General features: G+C 48.1%; 1 protein-coding gene across 1 annotated transcript in view; it reads left to right on the top strand.

The window, feature by feature from the left end:
- The window catches only part of ACVR2B (activin A receptor type 2B), a 101,844-nt gene that overhangs the window by 544 nt on the left and 84,882 nt on the right, over positions 1-16,418 (top strand). The gene's annotated exons all lie outside the window — the stretch shown is intronic.

The following is a 16,418-nucleotide window of genomic DNA, read 5'->3' as shown; positions in this document are numbered from 1 at the left end:
CCCCCCCCCCCCTCCGTTTCTCTCCCCGCTCGCAGGACGAGCCTTCCCGTGCTGCTTTTTGTTCCCTTCAGGCAGCCTGTGGGAATTAATGGCAATGTAAACACGATAAACGCGATATCGAGGAAACTTTACAAAAATGGGCATTTACTTCTGGGCGGGGGCTGCCGGAGAGTGTGGGGGGTGGGGGGTGGTGGAGGCGGGGAGGTTGCGGGGGTTACTGGTGGGGGGTTGTGGGGGGAGAAGTTGGGAGCAGCGGGAGGAAAGACCCGGGGGTTGCTCCGAAATGGTGCGGAGCCGCTCAGGTAGTGGCCATGTGTGCGACCCGCTCCTGCCGTTGTGTGACCCCGGGGGGGGGGGGGGGGGGGGGGGCGACGACACTCCGGGGGGTTCTCCCTCCTCAGCCCCCCCGGGACACCGCGGTCCCGGCGGGGGTTTTCCCGAAACGAGCCGTTCGGGGCTGGCTGGAGCTGCGGGGAAACTGGGAGAAAGTTGGGAAAAAGGGGGTGTGCCTGGGGGAGCATCCCCCGGGAGGACGCTTTTGTGGCGGGGGGGTTGTGATGTTTATTTTGTGCGTTCTTCATCCCATTTATTGTATGGGACTGGGCTGGACCCCAAACTTCCAACCTGCGGGGTGCGCGCAGTGCGGAGGGGCGCGGGGTGGAAGTTACCCGAACCCCCGGGGGGGACACGGACGGACACTCGGGGGCAGCGCTCCTCGGGGCGAAGGGGGGGCAGAGGGTTCCCCATCCCGTAGCCATCGGGGGGGGGAGGGATCACCCCCCCCGTGCCCTCCCCCAGCAGTGAAAACGCGGGCACGCTTGAAATCCCCACGCTCCCCACTTTCCCTCCTTTTTTTTTTTTTTAAAATAATTAATAGTGTTATTCCCCCCCCCCCCCCCTTTTTTTTTTTAACCCATTTCTTTTTATTCTTGCTGCATGCTCTCTAGGAGAAACCGGGGCAGCAGCAATTTTGTGTCCGCTCCCCCCCCCCCCCCCCCTCTTGCCAGGTTACCACGACCCTCCCCCCCCCCCCCCCCCCCGGGGCTGAGCCTGTCGCCCCGGGGCAGTAACTTGTTCCCTCACCCCCCATTCCCCAGCCCGGGGAAGGGGGTGGGGGTGGTGTCGAAGTGGGGGGGCTCTTTGTGGCCGGGGGGGGGGGGCTGCGGGGGGTGTGGGGCAGCAGCGATGCTGCAGCCGTGCCCTTTCCCCGCTCCGCGATGGGCAGCCGGGGGGGGGTGTGGGGTGGGGGGGAGTTCCCGGCGGCTTTGCCATCATTGTATTGCAAAGCGGGTGGGAGCGTGGGGAAGGGGGGTTCCCCGCGTGTCCCCCACCCACCCATCCATCCCTCCATCCCTCCATCCATCCCTCCATCCCCGCCCCGGGGAGGGGGCGGCCCGGCGGGGCCGGGGACCGGGGCCGGGCGCGGGGGGCAGCGGGCGGCGGAGGCGGCCCCGGGGCGCTCCTGCAGCCGGGCTTCCTTTGTTCCGAGTGCCCATTAAATATGCACTGCCACCGCCTGCCTTTGGCATTATAAACACTGCCATCGCTTCATTATTATTATTTTTTTTCTCTCTCTTTATTTATTTTTTCAAGTCGCACGCGAAGTATGAAGCCAGAGGGGGGGGGGGGGGGGGGAGGCAATAAGAAAGGAGCGCGCAATAAAAATAATAATAATAATGAAAAAAAATTAATTTGATGGTGAGCAAAGCCAGCTTGGTGTTTTGTGTGTGTGTTTTTTTTTTTTTTTTTTTTTTTATCTCACGGCTGGGACACTTGTACGCAGCTTTGTTTCCATGTGTTAGGAAAGGGGTTGCGCGGGTTGTATTTACATCGCAGTGCTGAGGGAGAGCAGGTATTTTGGGAAGAAGCAGGCTGGGGGGGGGGTCAGAGAGGGGGGGAGGATGGATGTGTGTGTGCCATCAGTATTCCTGGGGCTCGGCGTTGCTATCATCACAACAGCTCTCTTGGCTGGAAAATTCTATTATGTGCATAAAGGAGATTTATGGTCAATGTATTTTCTTTCCATATATCTTGGAATCCTTTTATCTGGGGTGATTCAATAAAAGAGATGGCTTCCGGGGTTTTTTGTTTTTGGTTTGGTTTTGGTTTTGTTTGGGGTATGGGGTTGGGTTTTTGTTTGGTTTGGGTTTTGTTTTTTAACCTGCTCCTATGGCTGTGTGCATGTAGTGGTAGAAATCTAAGTTGGGGGGGGGGGGGGCAGTCGCTTTAAAAAAAAATTAACCCCAAAAGCTTCTTAAATGTATCGTGTTATGAAAAGGATAATCTCATAGGGTGTACCTACGCTGACTCTTTCTCCCCCCCCCCCCCGCCCCCCCCAAAAAATACAATAAAGAAACACCAGAAAATGAATATAATTCTGTTTATTTGGAAAGGTCCTCTTGGATCATTAAATCAGTGCATGAGCAATTCTGTAAATCCCTCCCTCTCTTTTAAAGCCTTTTCTGCCTTTCCTGTGATATTTCGGAGGATTTAATGACGTGATCTTCATTGTCCAGTTTTTCAGTCAAAAAAAAAAACAGAAATAGAGAAAACAACCCCGAATACCCGAAGTTGCAGTGTGTTGTTGTGGGTTTCGTAGCACTGGGCTTTGCTTGAAGTGTGTCTTTTGTGTGTGTACGTGTTAGGACCGGGCGAAAGTGGTGGGCTTTTCGAAAATCGCTTGACCTCCATTGTTGATGCTTCTCATCGCTACCTTGGCTGGCTGGAACAAAGCAAGCACGGGCTGCTATTCTTTTTTTAAAAAAAAAAAAAAATCTGTTATGCTTAATTTTTGGAATACTGAGGATTTATTGAGGAAAACATTATGTTCATTTTTAGCCCTTTGTTTGCAAATTTTCTGCAGCCCAAATGTTCAGAAATCATGTTTTAATCTATGAGCTTTAGAAAATACAGAAGGTGTAAAGGGATTTGTCTTGCAGAATGCGTTGCTAACGCCTTTTCCCGAGCCGTTACATTACTTTTATTTGGGTGCAAGTTTAAGTAATGCCATGCAACAATGAACTGCGCTGCAAATGGATCTGGTCTCCTCTTTCACTGTCTTGTATTTATCCTCTTGTGCTTGAGAAAGGGAATAAAACTGGCTTCATTAGCTTGCTAATTAAACACAATGAAGTGCACGGCCCAAGGTTAATGGCAATGGCCTTTAAAAACACAAAACTCTGGAACAGGTGTTTGGGATATATATATATATATATTTTTTAATCTGTCATCAAATCTAGATAATTATACCGCTGAGATAACCATTGTCACAGTTCTGTGGAGAAGAAAATGTTATGTTAGAGATGCGGGAGCGCAGTGTATGCTTTTTAGTGGCGTTATTTATAAACACCTCGCCAGGTCCTGCACAGCCTTGCTTGTGGTTTAACTCCCCCCTTCTCCCCTCTTCTCCCCCCCCCCCGCCGCCCCATCCATTTCTGAGCGTCTTCTGCGCCTCCTCCCCATTGCTGTCGGCTTTGGTGGACCAGGCAGGGTTACAAACTCGGTGTCCCTGGACCGGAGCGAGAGGCTAACCTGTGCCTGGGGAGTTAGCGAAAGTATTCACGCGCTGAAATTTCTGCCATTTCTCGTGGCTTCGAGCAGCCCATCCAGGCTGGAAGGCTCCTGCTCGCTTGACGAGATAGTAAGAAACAGCCAATTAAAGCGGAGGTCTCATACTCCCCGTGTTGGAGCTGTCACCAGTCTCCTGTCCACTCTGGTCTCCATCAGCTAAAACACGCTTGTCAGGATGGGTTTTTTTTTTGTGCTTTACGTGACGCAACAGTTGTAGATCTCCCCTGCTGCCACTGAATAGATGGTAGAGCAGAAAGAAACAGGCCAGCCTCACTTTTTTCCTTCCCTTTTTTTGGGGAGGGGTGGGGTTGTTTTTGTGCTCTCCCTCCCACCATTTCCCCCCCATTCCCCACCACGCACGCACGCACTCCGTGCCTTGCACATCAACCTGGAGGTGTTTCCTGGCTTCCCACCTCTGGGAAGCAGGTTGAGATGGAAGGGGAGCAGCTTTCGGAGTATGGGATCGCCGTTAGGACCAGCCCAGGGATCCCGCTGCTGCTGTTCGCACCATGACTGGCCACGGGGTGGGTTCCTCTGCAGAAGTGTCGCAGGCGTAAAAGGAACCAAGGGATGGTTTATCTTTGTTTCTCAAGAGTGAAAGAGGTGGCTGGAAGAGAGGGTTTGAGGCTGAGCACCCCGTAAAGGTGTACTTGTGTGCTCTGTCCACATGGTCCTCGTTCCTAGAAACCTGGGGCACCTTTGAAATAAAAGAAAGAGAAGTCAAAGTTACCCCGCTTTTGGGCATTGTAGTGGAAGGTGTTTTGGCTGTCATATTTCAGGGCCTCTTTTTAGAAGCATTTCTAAAATTTAATGTTAATGGTAGTCGGCCAGGTGGAGCTGTGCTAGAATAGGCAGAATGAAATGGGATTTTAGTAACACCGCATCTTTCAGGCCCCGTAAAATATAACACCTTTCCACCAAACACACCCAGGGCAGTTATTTCGAGCTTCACTCAGTAGCTGTAGTCTAAAAGTTGTGGAAGGGATGGATGACCCCCCACGTACGGCTGCGTGTGGCCAAGGCAGTGTCGTTTGTTGGCTGCTCCTTCTCCAAGGAGTACCCCAGCCAGCGCCGGGGACACGGATCCCCTTATGGCCCATCCCTGGCCTGGAAATCCCTTTATCCGACCCCACCAGCCGACGCTGGGGAAGCATCGCTGTAATTTGGGAAGGGTGGAGACGGGGGGGGAGAACCTGCTTGAATCAAGACCCCAAATCTTTGGTGGGGTCTCACCCTCATGAGCAGCTTTGATGACCGAAGAACTACTTGGGCGCTGCGAAAGCCTTGCGAAGGCGACTCTTAGGAAGTCAGGGTTGGGCGGTACCTGCTTCCGAGTTGGCTGTCTCTTGCCGTTGGGCTGAAGGAGCGGTGTCGGGAAAGGCGGTAGGGTTTTGCAGGTTCCTCGGTGGGCCGCCGGGCAACCTGGTGCCATGCCCGGGCGCTACCCGGCTCCCGCGCGCTCTCGCTGGAACAAAACATTGTGGGAAGTTGGGAAATGGGAACCGCAGAGCGTAATCTCTGCTTTAAAGAGGTGTTGTCTTTCCCTTTTATCCCTCCTTGGCCTTTGATTTTAAAACTAGCAGGGGGGTGTGATTTTCTTGCCTGGCCAATAGCGCTGCCTGGATCTGAATTATTCAGTGTAGCACTTGGCATTCTGCGCCCTGTTCCCACTTAAGCTCTTTTTCGCCTGTTCCTTCATGTGGAGATTTTCACATCAGTGAAATTGGATGTGTTTAAGAGAGGTGTTTGTGGCCGCAGCATTCACCAGGATAAGCTCTCCTCTCCCCTGCCTTTCCCCTCCATTAACCATTGAGGATCAACTAATGTCTAATCTCTTCTCTTCATTATTACTTCATTCTGAAATGATTTTGCATCTCTTTAGTCATTTGTTCCTTTAAGGTATATTAAAAAAATATACATCATTCCACCTCCCACTTAAATCTTCCTTGTAAGTTTTCTTGGAGCCGCTGAAGTCAAAGGGGCAGAGAAGTAAATTAAAGATGAAACACTGCCCGCGTTCTGCAAACCCAGCACATTTCGTGCTTAAATTTGAATATAACCATTGGCCTTTTTCACTGATTTCATGTTCTTTTCTCTCTGTCATCTTCCTCCTTTACTACGGTATAAGCTTCAATTCAACCCAAAAGTTAAGAGCAGCAATTGTCGGTGTACACTGTACAATAATAATATGCTTCCCTCCAGCACACAAGTGCCTCTTATTTTGCCAGTATTCGAGTCTTGTCGCTCTGATTATGTTATTGCATGTGGCATCGGTCCATCGTGCTACTTAAGAGAAAAATAAAAAAAAAAAAAAAAGAAAAGATGTTACTGATGTCTAGGTGCCTCGGAAAAATACGGCTCCTCTTTCGCAAAGTGCTGTTTGTGTGGAGAGAAGGTCCCTGCCCCGAAAAACACCGAGCAGAGGGGGCCAAGCACGGGAAAACCTTATGGTCTACAAGTGCTCCCTGCGGCATCGTGAAGTGGCTCCCCTAAGGTCACACCAAATATTTTGTACCTACGCTAAAAAAGATAAGCTGTGTGAGAAAGTGTTTCTGTATTGGGTGAAATCAGGCTTTAACCTGGTAGTGGGCTCTGGCCACCTTCTGTGATTTTGGGTTTTTTCTTTTTTCTTTCTTCTGGTGACTTTGTTGGAGGGGGTTAGTGGTTTTTTGCTCTCGGAGATGATCCTTCCCTTTTGGGTTGGGCTGCCCGCCAGTAGGGACCGGCTCATGCGTACAGGTTTGTAAATTTAAATATAAAAGAAACACAGCCCAAGGAGCGAGGCTGTCTGCGCTCGGCTGGAGGAAGATGCCAATTAGCCGTTTCTCATTAATAATTCTGCAATTTCCAGCTCGGTGTGCCGTTTCACGGCAGGTTCGGTTTCGGATCTTGAGGGAGCTCCGGGGGCAGGAGGATGCTCGGCAGATGCGGGGCCGGGTGCGGGCAGGGTGGCCTCGTGGGCACTGGGCAGGAGGCAGCCCAGTTTTTGGGGAATCGCCATTTTTTTTGGCTCCCCGAGGGGCTTAGGAAAGAGGGGGGTGTTAAGGAGCTGATATGAGCCTCTTCAAATGTTTGCGCAGGAGCCGTTAGAAGTAAAACTTGTATCCGCGGATGTTTGCATCCTGTTCCTATCATGCGTAATTTATGGGATGTGACAAAAAGTTTATGAGGTATTCCCACCCCTTCGGTGGTGGGAGAGACTTCTCCGAGATCTTGGGAGCCTGTGGCAGGGCAAGAGTGTTGCTCCCCATCCTCTTGGGTCCATGACTCGTGCTCTGACCCCCGTTATCCTTTTTTTTTGTCTGCCTGGAGTTAAAATTGCTGAGAAAAATTGAATGTTCTGTTAATATTCTGAAACCAGAGGTATGTTTTTGTTTTCTTACTCCTATCTCAGTCTCACGCTAATCAAACAAATCATATGAAGAGCGGTTGAAGGAGCTGGGACTGTTTAGTTTGAGGAGGAGGAGGCTGAGGGGAGACCTCATCACTCTACAACTATTTGAAAGGACACTGTAGAGAGGTTGGTGCTGGTCTCTTCTCACAGGTAATTAATGACAGAACAAGAGGGAATGGCTTCAAGCTCCAACAGGGTAGATTTAGACTGAACATTAGGAAAGAATTTTTCACAGAAAGAGTGGTCGGGCATTGGAATAGACTGCCCAGAGAGGTGGTTGAGTCACCATCCCTGGATGTGTTTGAGACGTTTAGATGCGGTGTTGGGGGATATGGTGTAAGGGAGAACTTTGTAGAGTAGGGTAGATGGTTGGACTCGATGATCCCAAGGGTCTCTTCCAACCTAGACTATTCTATGATTCTAATAGATCTGTATGTGAGTTCCTCCTCTTTAAGTAAAGAGAATAAAGCACATCCATGAAAAGATGCAGCGCTTTACAGTCTGAGCTACATTAATTTTCCATCTAAGTGGATACTCGTGCAAATTAAGACATGGATTTTGAACTCAACTCTTCGTGTCTAATACCTACCCTCGTGTGACGATGGCAGAAGAAAAAGGGGCTCACGGGAGCAGAGGGAGCGCGTTAATCTTCCACCAGTAAAGCTGGAAATGGAATGTATTGCTGTCACTTTTATAGAGAAAGAAATAAAAAGTAGGAGAGGTGAACGTGTCTCTGGCATTTTCCAGACCAATACGAAGTCCCTGTGCTGAATGGTCCCCAAACCACAGTGGCAAAGGCCGTCGTTTTTAAAAAAAAAAAACAACAAAACACGGTAGCTGGCAGTGCCCTGTAGTGTCTTAGGTGCTGTGACTTTCTCTACTGCTTCTTCTTTAAAGCTTTTGCCATTCTAGAACTCGTTTTCTAACTGGTAGCAGAAGTTTAAATTTTCTGTGTGCTGCCTGTAGCGCTAATGTAATGCTGCTTCCTAATTTATTGCTCCGAGGTGGGAGATTATAAGCCTTTGAGTGGATGAGAGGGATAAAGTTAGCTCCATTTGTGCCTGATCTATCAAATGGTCTATCTAGGTGGCTAACCCCGCTTTCCTCCGACATTATCTATTTAAAACGCCTCGTGTAATGTGTGCAACTTTTAAAAATTTGGCTTTTAGGGATATTTTGCTTATACATAATTTACCTCTGCAGGCAGTTTTGAATTCCTGGGGAGAGAGGAAGGCAACTGTGGATCTGAAGTGAAGAAACGTTTCGTCGAGCTCCATCTCCTTTTTTGTGACTTTTTAAAAGCATTTCATAAAACGTGAAGGTATTTTAGGCTTTTTAAGCTCTTTTAGTGCTATTCCTGTGTTTTGTAGTCTCCGGCTCGCTTCTGTGGACTGGTGGCTGTTGCTGCAGTTTGGCTGAGCTGTCTGCCAGCTCCCCTCTCTTTTTTGGGGGGAAACGAGGGCATTTAAGCTTTGCATGGTTGATGTCCAGGGCAGCAAGCGGAGCTTGACACTATTAAAGTTGTTAAGGAGAGGATGGCACCGGGCTTGGAAGAGCCTAGGAGCTTTGTAGGTGCTCAAGCGCGAGGAGGCATTTGCTTCATTGGAGATGGGAACGCTGCCACCCGGATTCGCAGAAGTCCCTGGACTCGGCAGAGGGAAACTATGGTTGACTTGAGATGTGGCGGCTCAGCAAAGTGCGGTTTTGCGGTGATCTTGGTGGTGGCCTTGGCCTGGCAAGTTCCCTCTTGGGACAACGGAGACGTGGCGGTGCAACCTGCGGGCGCGCGGCTTGCTTGCTTCTCTTTATTATTATTCTTTATTGTTCTTTTCCCCAGTGTGACAAGAGAAACACAGCGGGCTTTTGTAGTCCTGCTGCAGTTCCTGAGAGTAATTAACGGGTTAAGAATGCTAATTCCCTTCTATATGTGCAGGCTGAGAAATTCAGTTGTCCTTGGGCTTTCGTGGTGGGAGTATCCCGTTACGGCTGGGCGGCTGTTGGGTGGCTCTGGGGCGCACCAAGGTTTGAACTGGGAATCCTTCGCTTTCGCACGCACCCACAACTCACCAGGCACTTGCATTTTTGTAGGAAAGTCTTTGTGAAAGCACATTGATGTGCCTGGGGCGAGGCGTTTCCCCAAACACCCGTTCCAGTTGCACTGGATAACGCTCACCCGCTTGGCTCCTAAAAAGCAAGTGTGGGGTGGTGGCGGTGACCACTGCTGCTGATGTACCGGGAGCGCTTCCCTGCCCTGAAATTCCCATTGTACGGAGGGTGCCTGGGGCGCACGTGAAATAAAGCTCAGCAGAGTCCGAAGGAGAAGAGGAGGGCGCTGCCTTTGCCGCTTGGCACTGCCTGGCTGGGCTGGGGGGCAGGGGGGCTCCGTGGGGATGCCGGCAGGCGTGGGGGGGTGGTGGCAGTGCCCGACGCCGGGGGTGGCACCGCAGCGCCAGCATCTCTACCTGGAATGCCGCGCGCGGGTGGGGATGCTCTCCTGCCACGCAGCTGCCTCGTCCATGCTCCCTTGGTATCCTTTGAGATATTCCAAAGGCACATACTGTTTTTTTTAAAACAAAACAAAACAAAAAAAAACCACAAAGAAACCCCCAAAAAATCCTAATGGAGATGAACATTTGTATCTGATCGCTGTTGTGTTACTGCTTCGTGGTTACAACGGACTTCAGTCCCTTCCTCAGGCTCCTGGAGCATCTTTTTGAGGTGAAAGCGCGAAGCAGGGGCCTGAAAGAAAGGGCAGGCTGGGCACGCTTCGTTATAGCAAGAAATTACCGTGTAGATTTTAATCACCTTTTAGTGTCTTGGCAGCAGCAACGCGGTGGCCCTTCGTTCTCGATTTCCAGGCTTCTCTGCGCAGGCGATAAAGACACGCGAAACCTGCTGGAGCGTTTCTGCTGGGCACTTCCCCTCCCAGGTGGTGGCACGAAGCTCATTCAGGCTGAATGTTGAAGGTGATGGATTAAAAAAAAAAAAAAAAAAAAAAAAAAAAAAAAAAAAAAAAAGGAAGGAAAAGAAACAGAAAACAAAAGAAAAAAACCCAACCCACTGAACTTAGCATCCCCGCGAGTGCGTGTCCCCGCGGCTGTCGCCTGGCCGAAGCCCTGGCACCGTGCCCGTTTGCATCGGCAGGGAGTTTGGCCCCACGCGTCCGTTCCTAAGGGGGTGTTTTTAACATTTATATTGTACCTGAGATAACCGGGGAAGTCTTTTACAGATAATTTTTATGGCTATAGATAATTTTCCGTAGATAGCTTCTGCTGGCGTCTAATGGGACGGAGTTAGGGCTGCTAAAAGCAAACATGAGAAACTTTTTTTTTTTTTTTTTTTTATTGGTAATAGAATTTCCTTTCCCATGCAGTCCTGTACAGATTGGCTATTTATTATGTAAATAACAGCTAAAAGGAGCCCTTCCAAGGTAACTGTAAGCCCCAAAGGTACGTGAGATCACTCCTGCCCTGTTCGATAAGTGAGATGCGAGTGTATCTGGCTGTGTAACTGTGTCTATAGGCTCCTTCGCAATGAATTGCTGATGAAAGAAGAAACCCCGCGCTGGGGATGCGCCGGTCTCGCAGCCTGCGCTGGAGAATCGCCCCGCTCCTGTCCCCGAAGCTTTTTTTTTTTTTTTTTTTTTTTTTTTTTTTTGCACGTGGAAATTATTTCGAAACAGCTTAACATGCAAAACTTTTTTTTTGTTTTTTTTTTTTTTTGAAGTGCGGTACGACAAGATAAAGTCGGCTAAAAATAGGTCGGAATATGAAAGCCGGGCGAAAACTCGGAGCCGGGGGGGCTGGGGGGGGGAGCTGAGGGTTGTTTTACAGGCATTGTTGATAGAATTTCAGGGTCCCGAGAAGGGAAGATGAATGTCTTTCTGTTACAGTAACAGCTGCTCTCTGTCCATCGGGATCTAGTGTTTGCCCATCCAACTCATAATAATTAAACAAAAGAGTTATTTCATAGCAGCCTTGGTGGAGGATTTGCGTCGGAATTTTATCCTTCTCCATTTAGGCTTTTCTTCCTCTATTAAAGAAAAATACAAAGTTAACCTCTCACCTGGGCCGGGTCTGGCCTCTCGTTAGATCCAGCTAATTACTACTGGGAGGAAGCTAGCCATTAACTGGGCATTCAGAGTTACATTAAAAAAAAAAAAAAAAAAAAAAAGGCCCAACAACCTCCAAGTTTCACTAATGCACTTCTCCTTAAAGACCTCTTTGGGGATTGTGTGTCCCGACCCTCTGAGGGGTTGGGTGACTCTGCGGGGTTGTTGGTAGCTCCCTAGTGTGGCCGTGTAACGCGACATGCAGATTTCTTTTCTTCTTTCCCCTTATTTTTTAGGATTTTTTTTTTTCTCCCCCATTTTGAGAGCTGGTGTGAACAAGCAAACAGCCCCAAAGGAGTCCCAGATGAAAAGCGTAGCGGCATTTGGGGAATGGATCTACATCGTGGGACTTTATTCCCATAAAAAACCCCCTGATGTGGGTCAGGCAGTTGTGGAGGAGGCACAGAGGTGCAGGACAAGGCAAAGCTTAGTTACTCGCTACCTTCTCCTGTGTTCAGCCACAACTTTTAAGACAATTTTGGGGTTACGTCTGTACTCCAGAGTGAAGCAGCCCCTGGCCAAGTGGTACAGCGTGGCCACGACTGCTGCCCCATGCTTCAGTTCTCCTCCCACCCGGGCAGGATGGGCACGTTGGAGCCCCGTCCCTGTCCCCTCCCATCCCCTGGGCACGAGCTGGGGGAGGCAGCGGCCAGAGCTGGGGCACGCGTTCCTCCTCTTTGCGAATCTCTTCTGCCATTTGCTGTCATCTGCCTCTGTCCCTGCAGGGGGTTTCCAGAAGATTGCACCTAGAAATAGCTGGTTCGTAACTTTTTTTTTCATGGCAGCGGCACAGCTTTGTTGGTGTTTTTTTTTTTTAAATACGCTGAAGTCCTTGAAGACCACACGGTTGAATTTATCCGGTGCTGAAGCACCGCGAGAAGCTACCTGGAGCCCAGGGCTCCCATGGCAGGGTCCTGTCCCAGGTCTTAATGGGATACATGCCTCCGTGTAGCTGCCTTTTGAACCCTGTCTGTTAAATTAATACCATTTACCCTTCTCTGAAGGAGAATAGGCCCAGTTGGATGGTAAGGTTAAAACCTGAGCTGCGCTATGTTTATATTAATAATTTCCACTGGTGAAATATGGATCTGAGACTTTCCTCATTCATTTAAACCTCATAGTTAATAGGCAATAGTGGAAATGTACCATGTACATGATTATTGCAGTGACCTCATTTCACATGCATTTCTGATCTAACTTCTGTTTCAAAAAAAAAAAATAAAAATATAAAATTGATTTTGGGAGCCCTGGGAAAGAGAAGGAAACCATTTATTTCAACCCCCAAATTCCTTTGAGCTGTAGAAACATTGTCAAAGTAATTGTAGCCTTTTCAATTTTTTCTGTGTAGATTTCTTTCTGTGTAGTCTCGGAAAAACTGTGCTCTGTTGATGGATGTCACTGTTTTTTTACTTGTGACAAATATCTCCCAAGGTATTGTTTGAGTGATGTAAAATTGGTTCATGTGTAAAATTCTAGCTTTTCATGAATACTTTATCATGGATACGTGTATGCCAGCTTCTTCTGGATTAAGGTGTTATACCTTTAGTGGTTTGCTGCGGGATATCATCTTAATCATTTTTGCTGTAATTTAATCACCTTAATTAAAACTGCATTGAATTGCGGGAAGTAATTTGGGTCTGGAGAGCAGTGGGTTTTGTATTTGTATTTTTTTTTTTTTTTTTTTGTCTTGTTAGAAGATGGTAATGGTCTTGGCGAGATTCTGCTAAAAATTAGCACAGTGTACAAAAACTCATGTTGCCAAGTTAGTACAGTATTTCTCCAGCTAATTGTGGCCTTGAAGGGTATAATATAAAAGGTCATCTTTGTTAGTGAACCGCAGGCTTCTCCTGTGAGACAGAAATCCATGTCCTTATCAAGGATGAAATCTTGGCTCCTTGGTTACACAATTGAGCTTTGCTGTAATTTGGACATCATTAGGCTCTTTATTAAAGCAGCGGAACGCTCTAATCAATCTTGGCGCTTTGCTTTCTTAGAGGTACTTCTGTATGCGAATTTGTGTTGTGGCTTCCCCTTTTTTTTTTTTTTTTTTTTTTTCCTGCTCCACGAGCCCTGTGAAGGGGAAGGGTCTGAAGATGAGATGGGATGAAAAGTTGCTGGTTTCCCCTTTTCAGGGTGTTCTTTGCCCAGAAGGTTCCCGTTTGTGACAGTGGTTTTGAGAGCTGCGATGTTGGACCTCATCTTTCTGTGTTGAGAAGAACCAGGAGGAGACCATTGTGGAAAGAGCAGCCACTTGTTTTGGTTTGTGCTGTTAAACTTCAAAAAAAAAAGAAGAAAAAAAAAAAAGCAGAAGACTTCATGAACCCAAAATTTAATTTAAAAAGTGGTTGGCATTACTTTTCTCTTTCTTTAAACCCAAACAAAAGGGTTTATTTTTGGGGGGGGCAACCAACCCAAAGCAGAACTCTGTTTCTGCGGCATAGGGTCATAGGGCAGAATTGTAGGGGGAAATAAAGGAGGTTTTGCTGGGTCTTGTTTTCATTAGGGTGTTGACGCTCCCAGGACTGTATTTTTGTGGCTGAGTTGCGCATTGTGAAACATAGCCTGTGCTCACCATCTCTCTGTTTGCTTGCTGTTTCTTTAACCGGCAGATATTTTGGATAGATAACTAAATGGATCTTTCCCACTTACTTGACAGATCAGATTTTGCACAGCTATAGAAGTTAGACTTGTGCTTTGGCAGAGCTTCATTTACAAGGTTTGGGAGACTCTAAATCTTGGTGCCTTCCATCACCTATATTTGGTTGCATGGTGTGCTGGAAGTGCCCGTGTCCTTGAGACGCTCACCAGCGTTAGAAACACTTCCAGAGGCAGAAACGGCAGTATTGGATCATCTCTCTAAAGGACCGTCTCCTGCAATATATGTGCCAACTTTGCTTTCATTCATCTTGAAGATGATAATCCGAGAGTACCGCTCCAGTGGGATGTGGAAGCGCTGTTATTCGCACGCACAGCTGAGGACCGGAGCAGAGAGACGTGCTCTGTTGCAGCGATGCTCGGATCCTTGGTGGTGTTCGGGCAAGTTGAAGTCCGTGGTCCCTGATCTCCAAAGACAGGGGTTTGTATGGGGACCTCTAGATCATCACAACGTTCCCATCTCATGTTAGTCCAGGAAAAGCCCTGGGAGGTAGATACCTACTGTTGTTATTCTTTTAATAATTTACCATATAGATGGCTTCACCTCAAGCACAGATGCTGTGGCAAATGCCTGGTTTTGCAGTCAGTTGTTTTATACGCTGTGGCTCCTCTCAGAGTAGCATGTTATGCCTTTAAAAATAATTAAAAGCTGGAAAAGAGACTGTGTTGTGCTTGCGGATGGAGAAAGCTCTGTCCAGAGACTTTTGGCATCCAGCAATCTCTTTTCAGGAATCCTGCTTTTCCTCGAATCCGCATACCGGGGGCTCCTGACCTCACGCTGGTACCACCGTTAGTGACTCCTTGCTGCGTGGATGGACGCCAAAGTGCTTGGTGGCATTTGAAATTGGTTGTGCACCACCTCATTTACAACCCCCTGGTTGGTACTTGCCCAGTTTCTGTCTAACAGATACATGTGCTCTTCAGGAGCTCTCCCCAGGTTTTGCTGGTTTGTGCAAAAATTTGCTCTTTGAGCAATTACGAGAACCGAACATTTCTGCTCTGAAGGGGTGAGCGTTCTTGGGCTGCAAGTTTTTAATGAAAGCTTTGGGTTATGAATGCGTCGTCATCTCATTACTGTTCCCTACCGCTTGGCGTCCTGTTGGTCTAAGCTAGTTTAACTGTCTCCAGCCTAAATTGAGTGCTGCTTTCAGTATTTATAAACTCTACAACTGTTAAAACAAACCAAGCCTCCAATTGCAGGAATGGCAGCAGGGTTGAAGACAAGGAGTTGTCTCTAAGGGATATAGTCTATTATAAGTTGGGTATAAATCAACCTCTGACTTGTGGGTGTTGGGAGGAAAATTTCCTTGGGGACTTGTAATCCAGAATCAGCCTCCTATAAATCTGCTTGGATCTTCTCCTGAAGCGTGCGGCGGTACTGGAGAGCTGATTATGGATGTAGACGGTGGACCTGAGGGTGTGAAATACTACTGCTCCTTCCCTTCCGTCACCACGCTGGACAGATGGGTCTGAGGAGCAGATTATTTTCAGTATGTTAGAGGTGATGAGTTCATTGTCCTGTTCTCTCCCTCCCTCCCAGTAAAACCTGCAGACTTGGCTTGAGATATTGGGAATTGAGAGCAAACAACAACAAATATAACTGGGTTGGTTTTATTTGCTTTCTGGGGCTTCAGGTGCCACAACCCACATTGGTTGCATTTTTGTGCTTTTTATATTTCTTTTCCTGTTCCTTGAGGGCTGGGAAATACTCCTTTTTTTTTTTTTTTTTTAATTGATGGTGATGTTTTAAATTTTCTAAATGTCTCTCGAGGGATGAATTTGTAGCAGACAAAAATCCAGCTCTTCACTGGGTGCAGTGAGAAATCTTGGGAAGAAAGAACAGGGCAGGAATTCATGCCACCACGTCTGCAGGGACAGGTTGGCTCTTGCCAACTGGACATGGCGGTATGTGAAGCTTGGCATTGCATGCTTGCTTCAAACAAAGGGGTTTTTTGGTCTTTTTGTGGTGCCACGCAGTTGCTAGCAGCCCTTAGTGCTGCAGGTTAAGGTACCGCTCAAAGGATGGGTTTTGTGAGCAGCTCTGGTCCTTTGTGGGCTTTCCGTGAAGAGCAGAATATGGTTGATGTCCCCAAGCTCTTTGTGGTTGGTGAAATTTTCCCCAGAAAGGTTAACCGTTCTTACGGCGGCTCTAAAATGTCATTCCTACTCTGTGCTAGAAGAACACCAGCAATTAGGGCAGCTTTATTCTCTTCAGTTGCCTGGTGGGTTCATCAGTCTCCAGATCCAGGAGGCTGCAGGATCAGGCACCCCCTACAAGATGTAGGACTTGTCTGTACCTCATGTTGGTCACCTCCTCTTCATCCCTGCGTCCATCCTGGCTTGTACACCGCTCAGATGTGGTGTTTACAGGAGGCTTCTCCTAATGGGAAGCGTGGCCCATAGCAAGTGATACATGGGCTTCGTTTGTGTTTTTTTTTATTAACCTTTTTCTTTTATGCAACTTGCCTACTTCTGTTCTTGCATGTTTTTTTTGTGTTTTTTTTTTTTTGTTCCCTTCACCTTTCCCTCTTTTTAGAAGAAATTGTGTGTTTCGACTTCAGTAAATGTTTTCTCACTTGTCAGAACAAAAGCAGCTGAGCCCGGTGGGTTTTTCGTTTGCGTGTGTGCCGGGAACGTGTCGGGGTTTTTTACGGGCACTGCTGCTGAGCTCGTCAGCCGTGGTGGGGC

The sequence above is a fragment of the Vanellus vanellus genome (assembly GCF_965231255.1).
Source record: "Vanellus vanellus genome assembly, chromosome: 2".
NCBI lineage: Eukaryota > Metazoa > Chordata > Aves > Charadriiformes > Charadriidae > Vanellus > Vanellus vanellus.
This window is presented reverse-complemented; position numbering and strand designations above follow the sequence as displayed.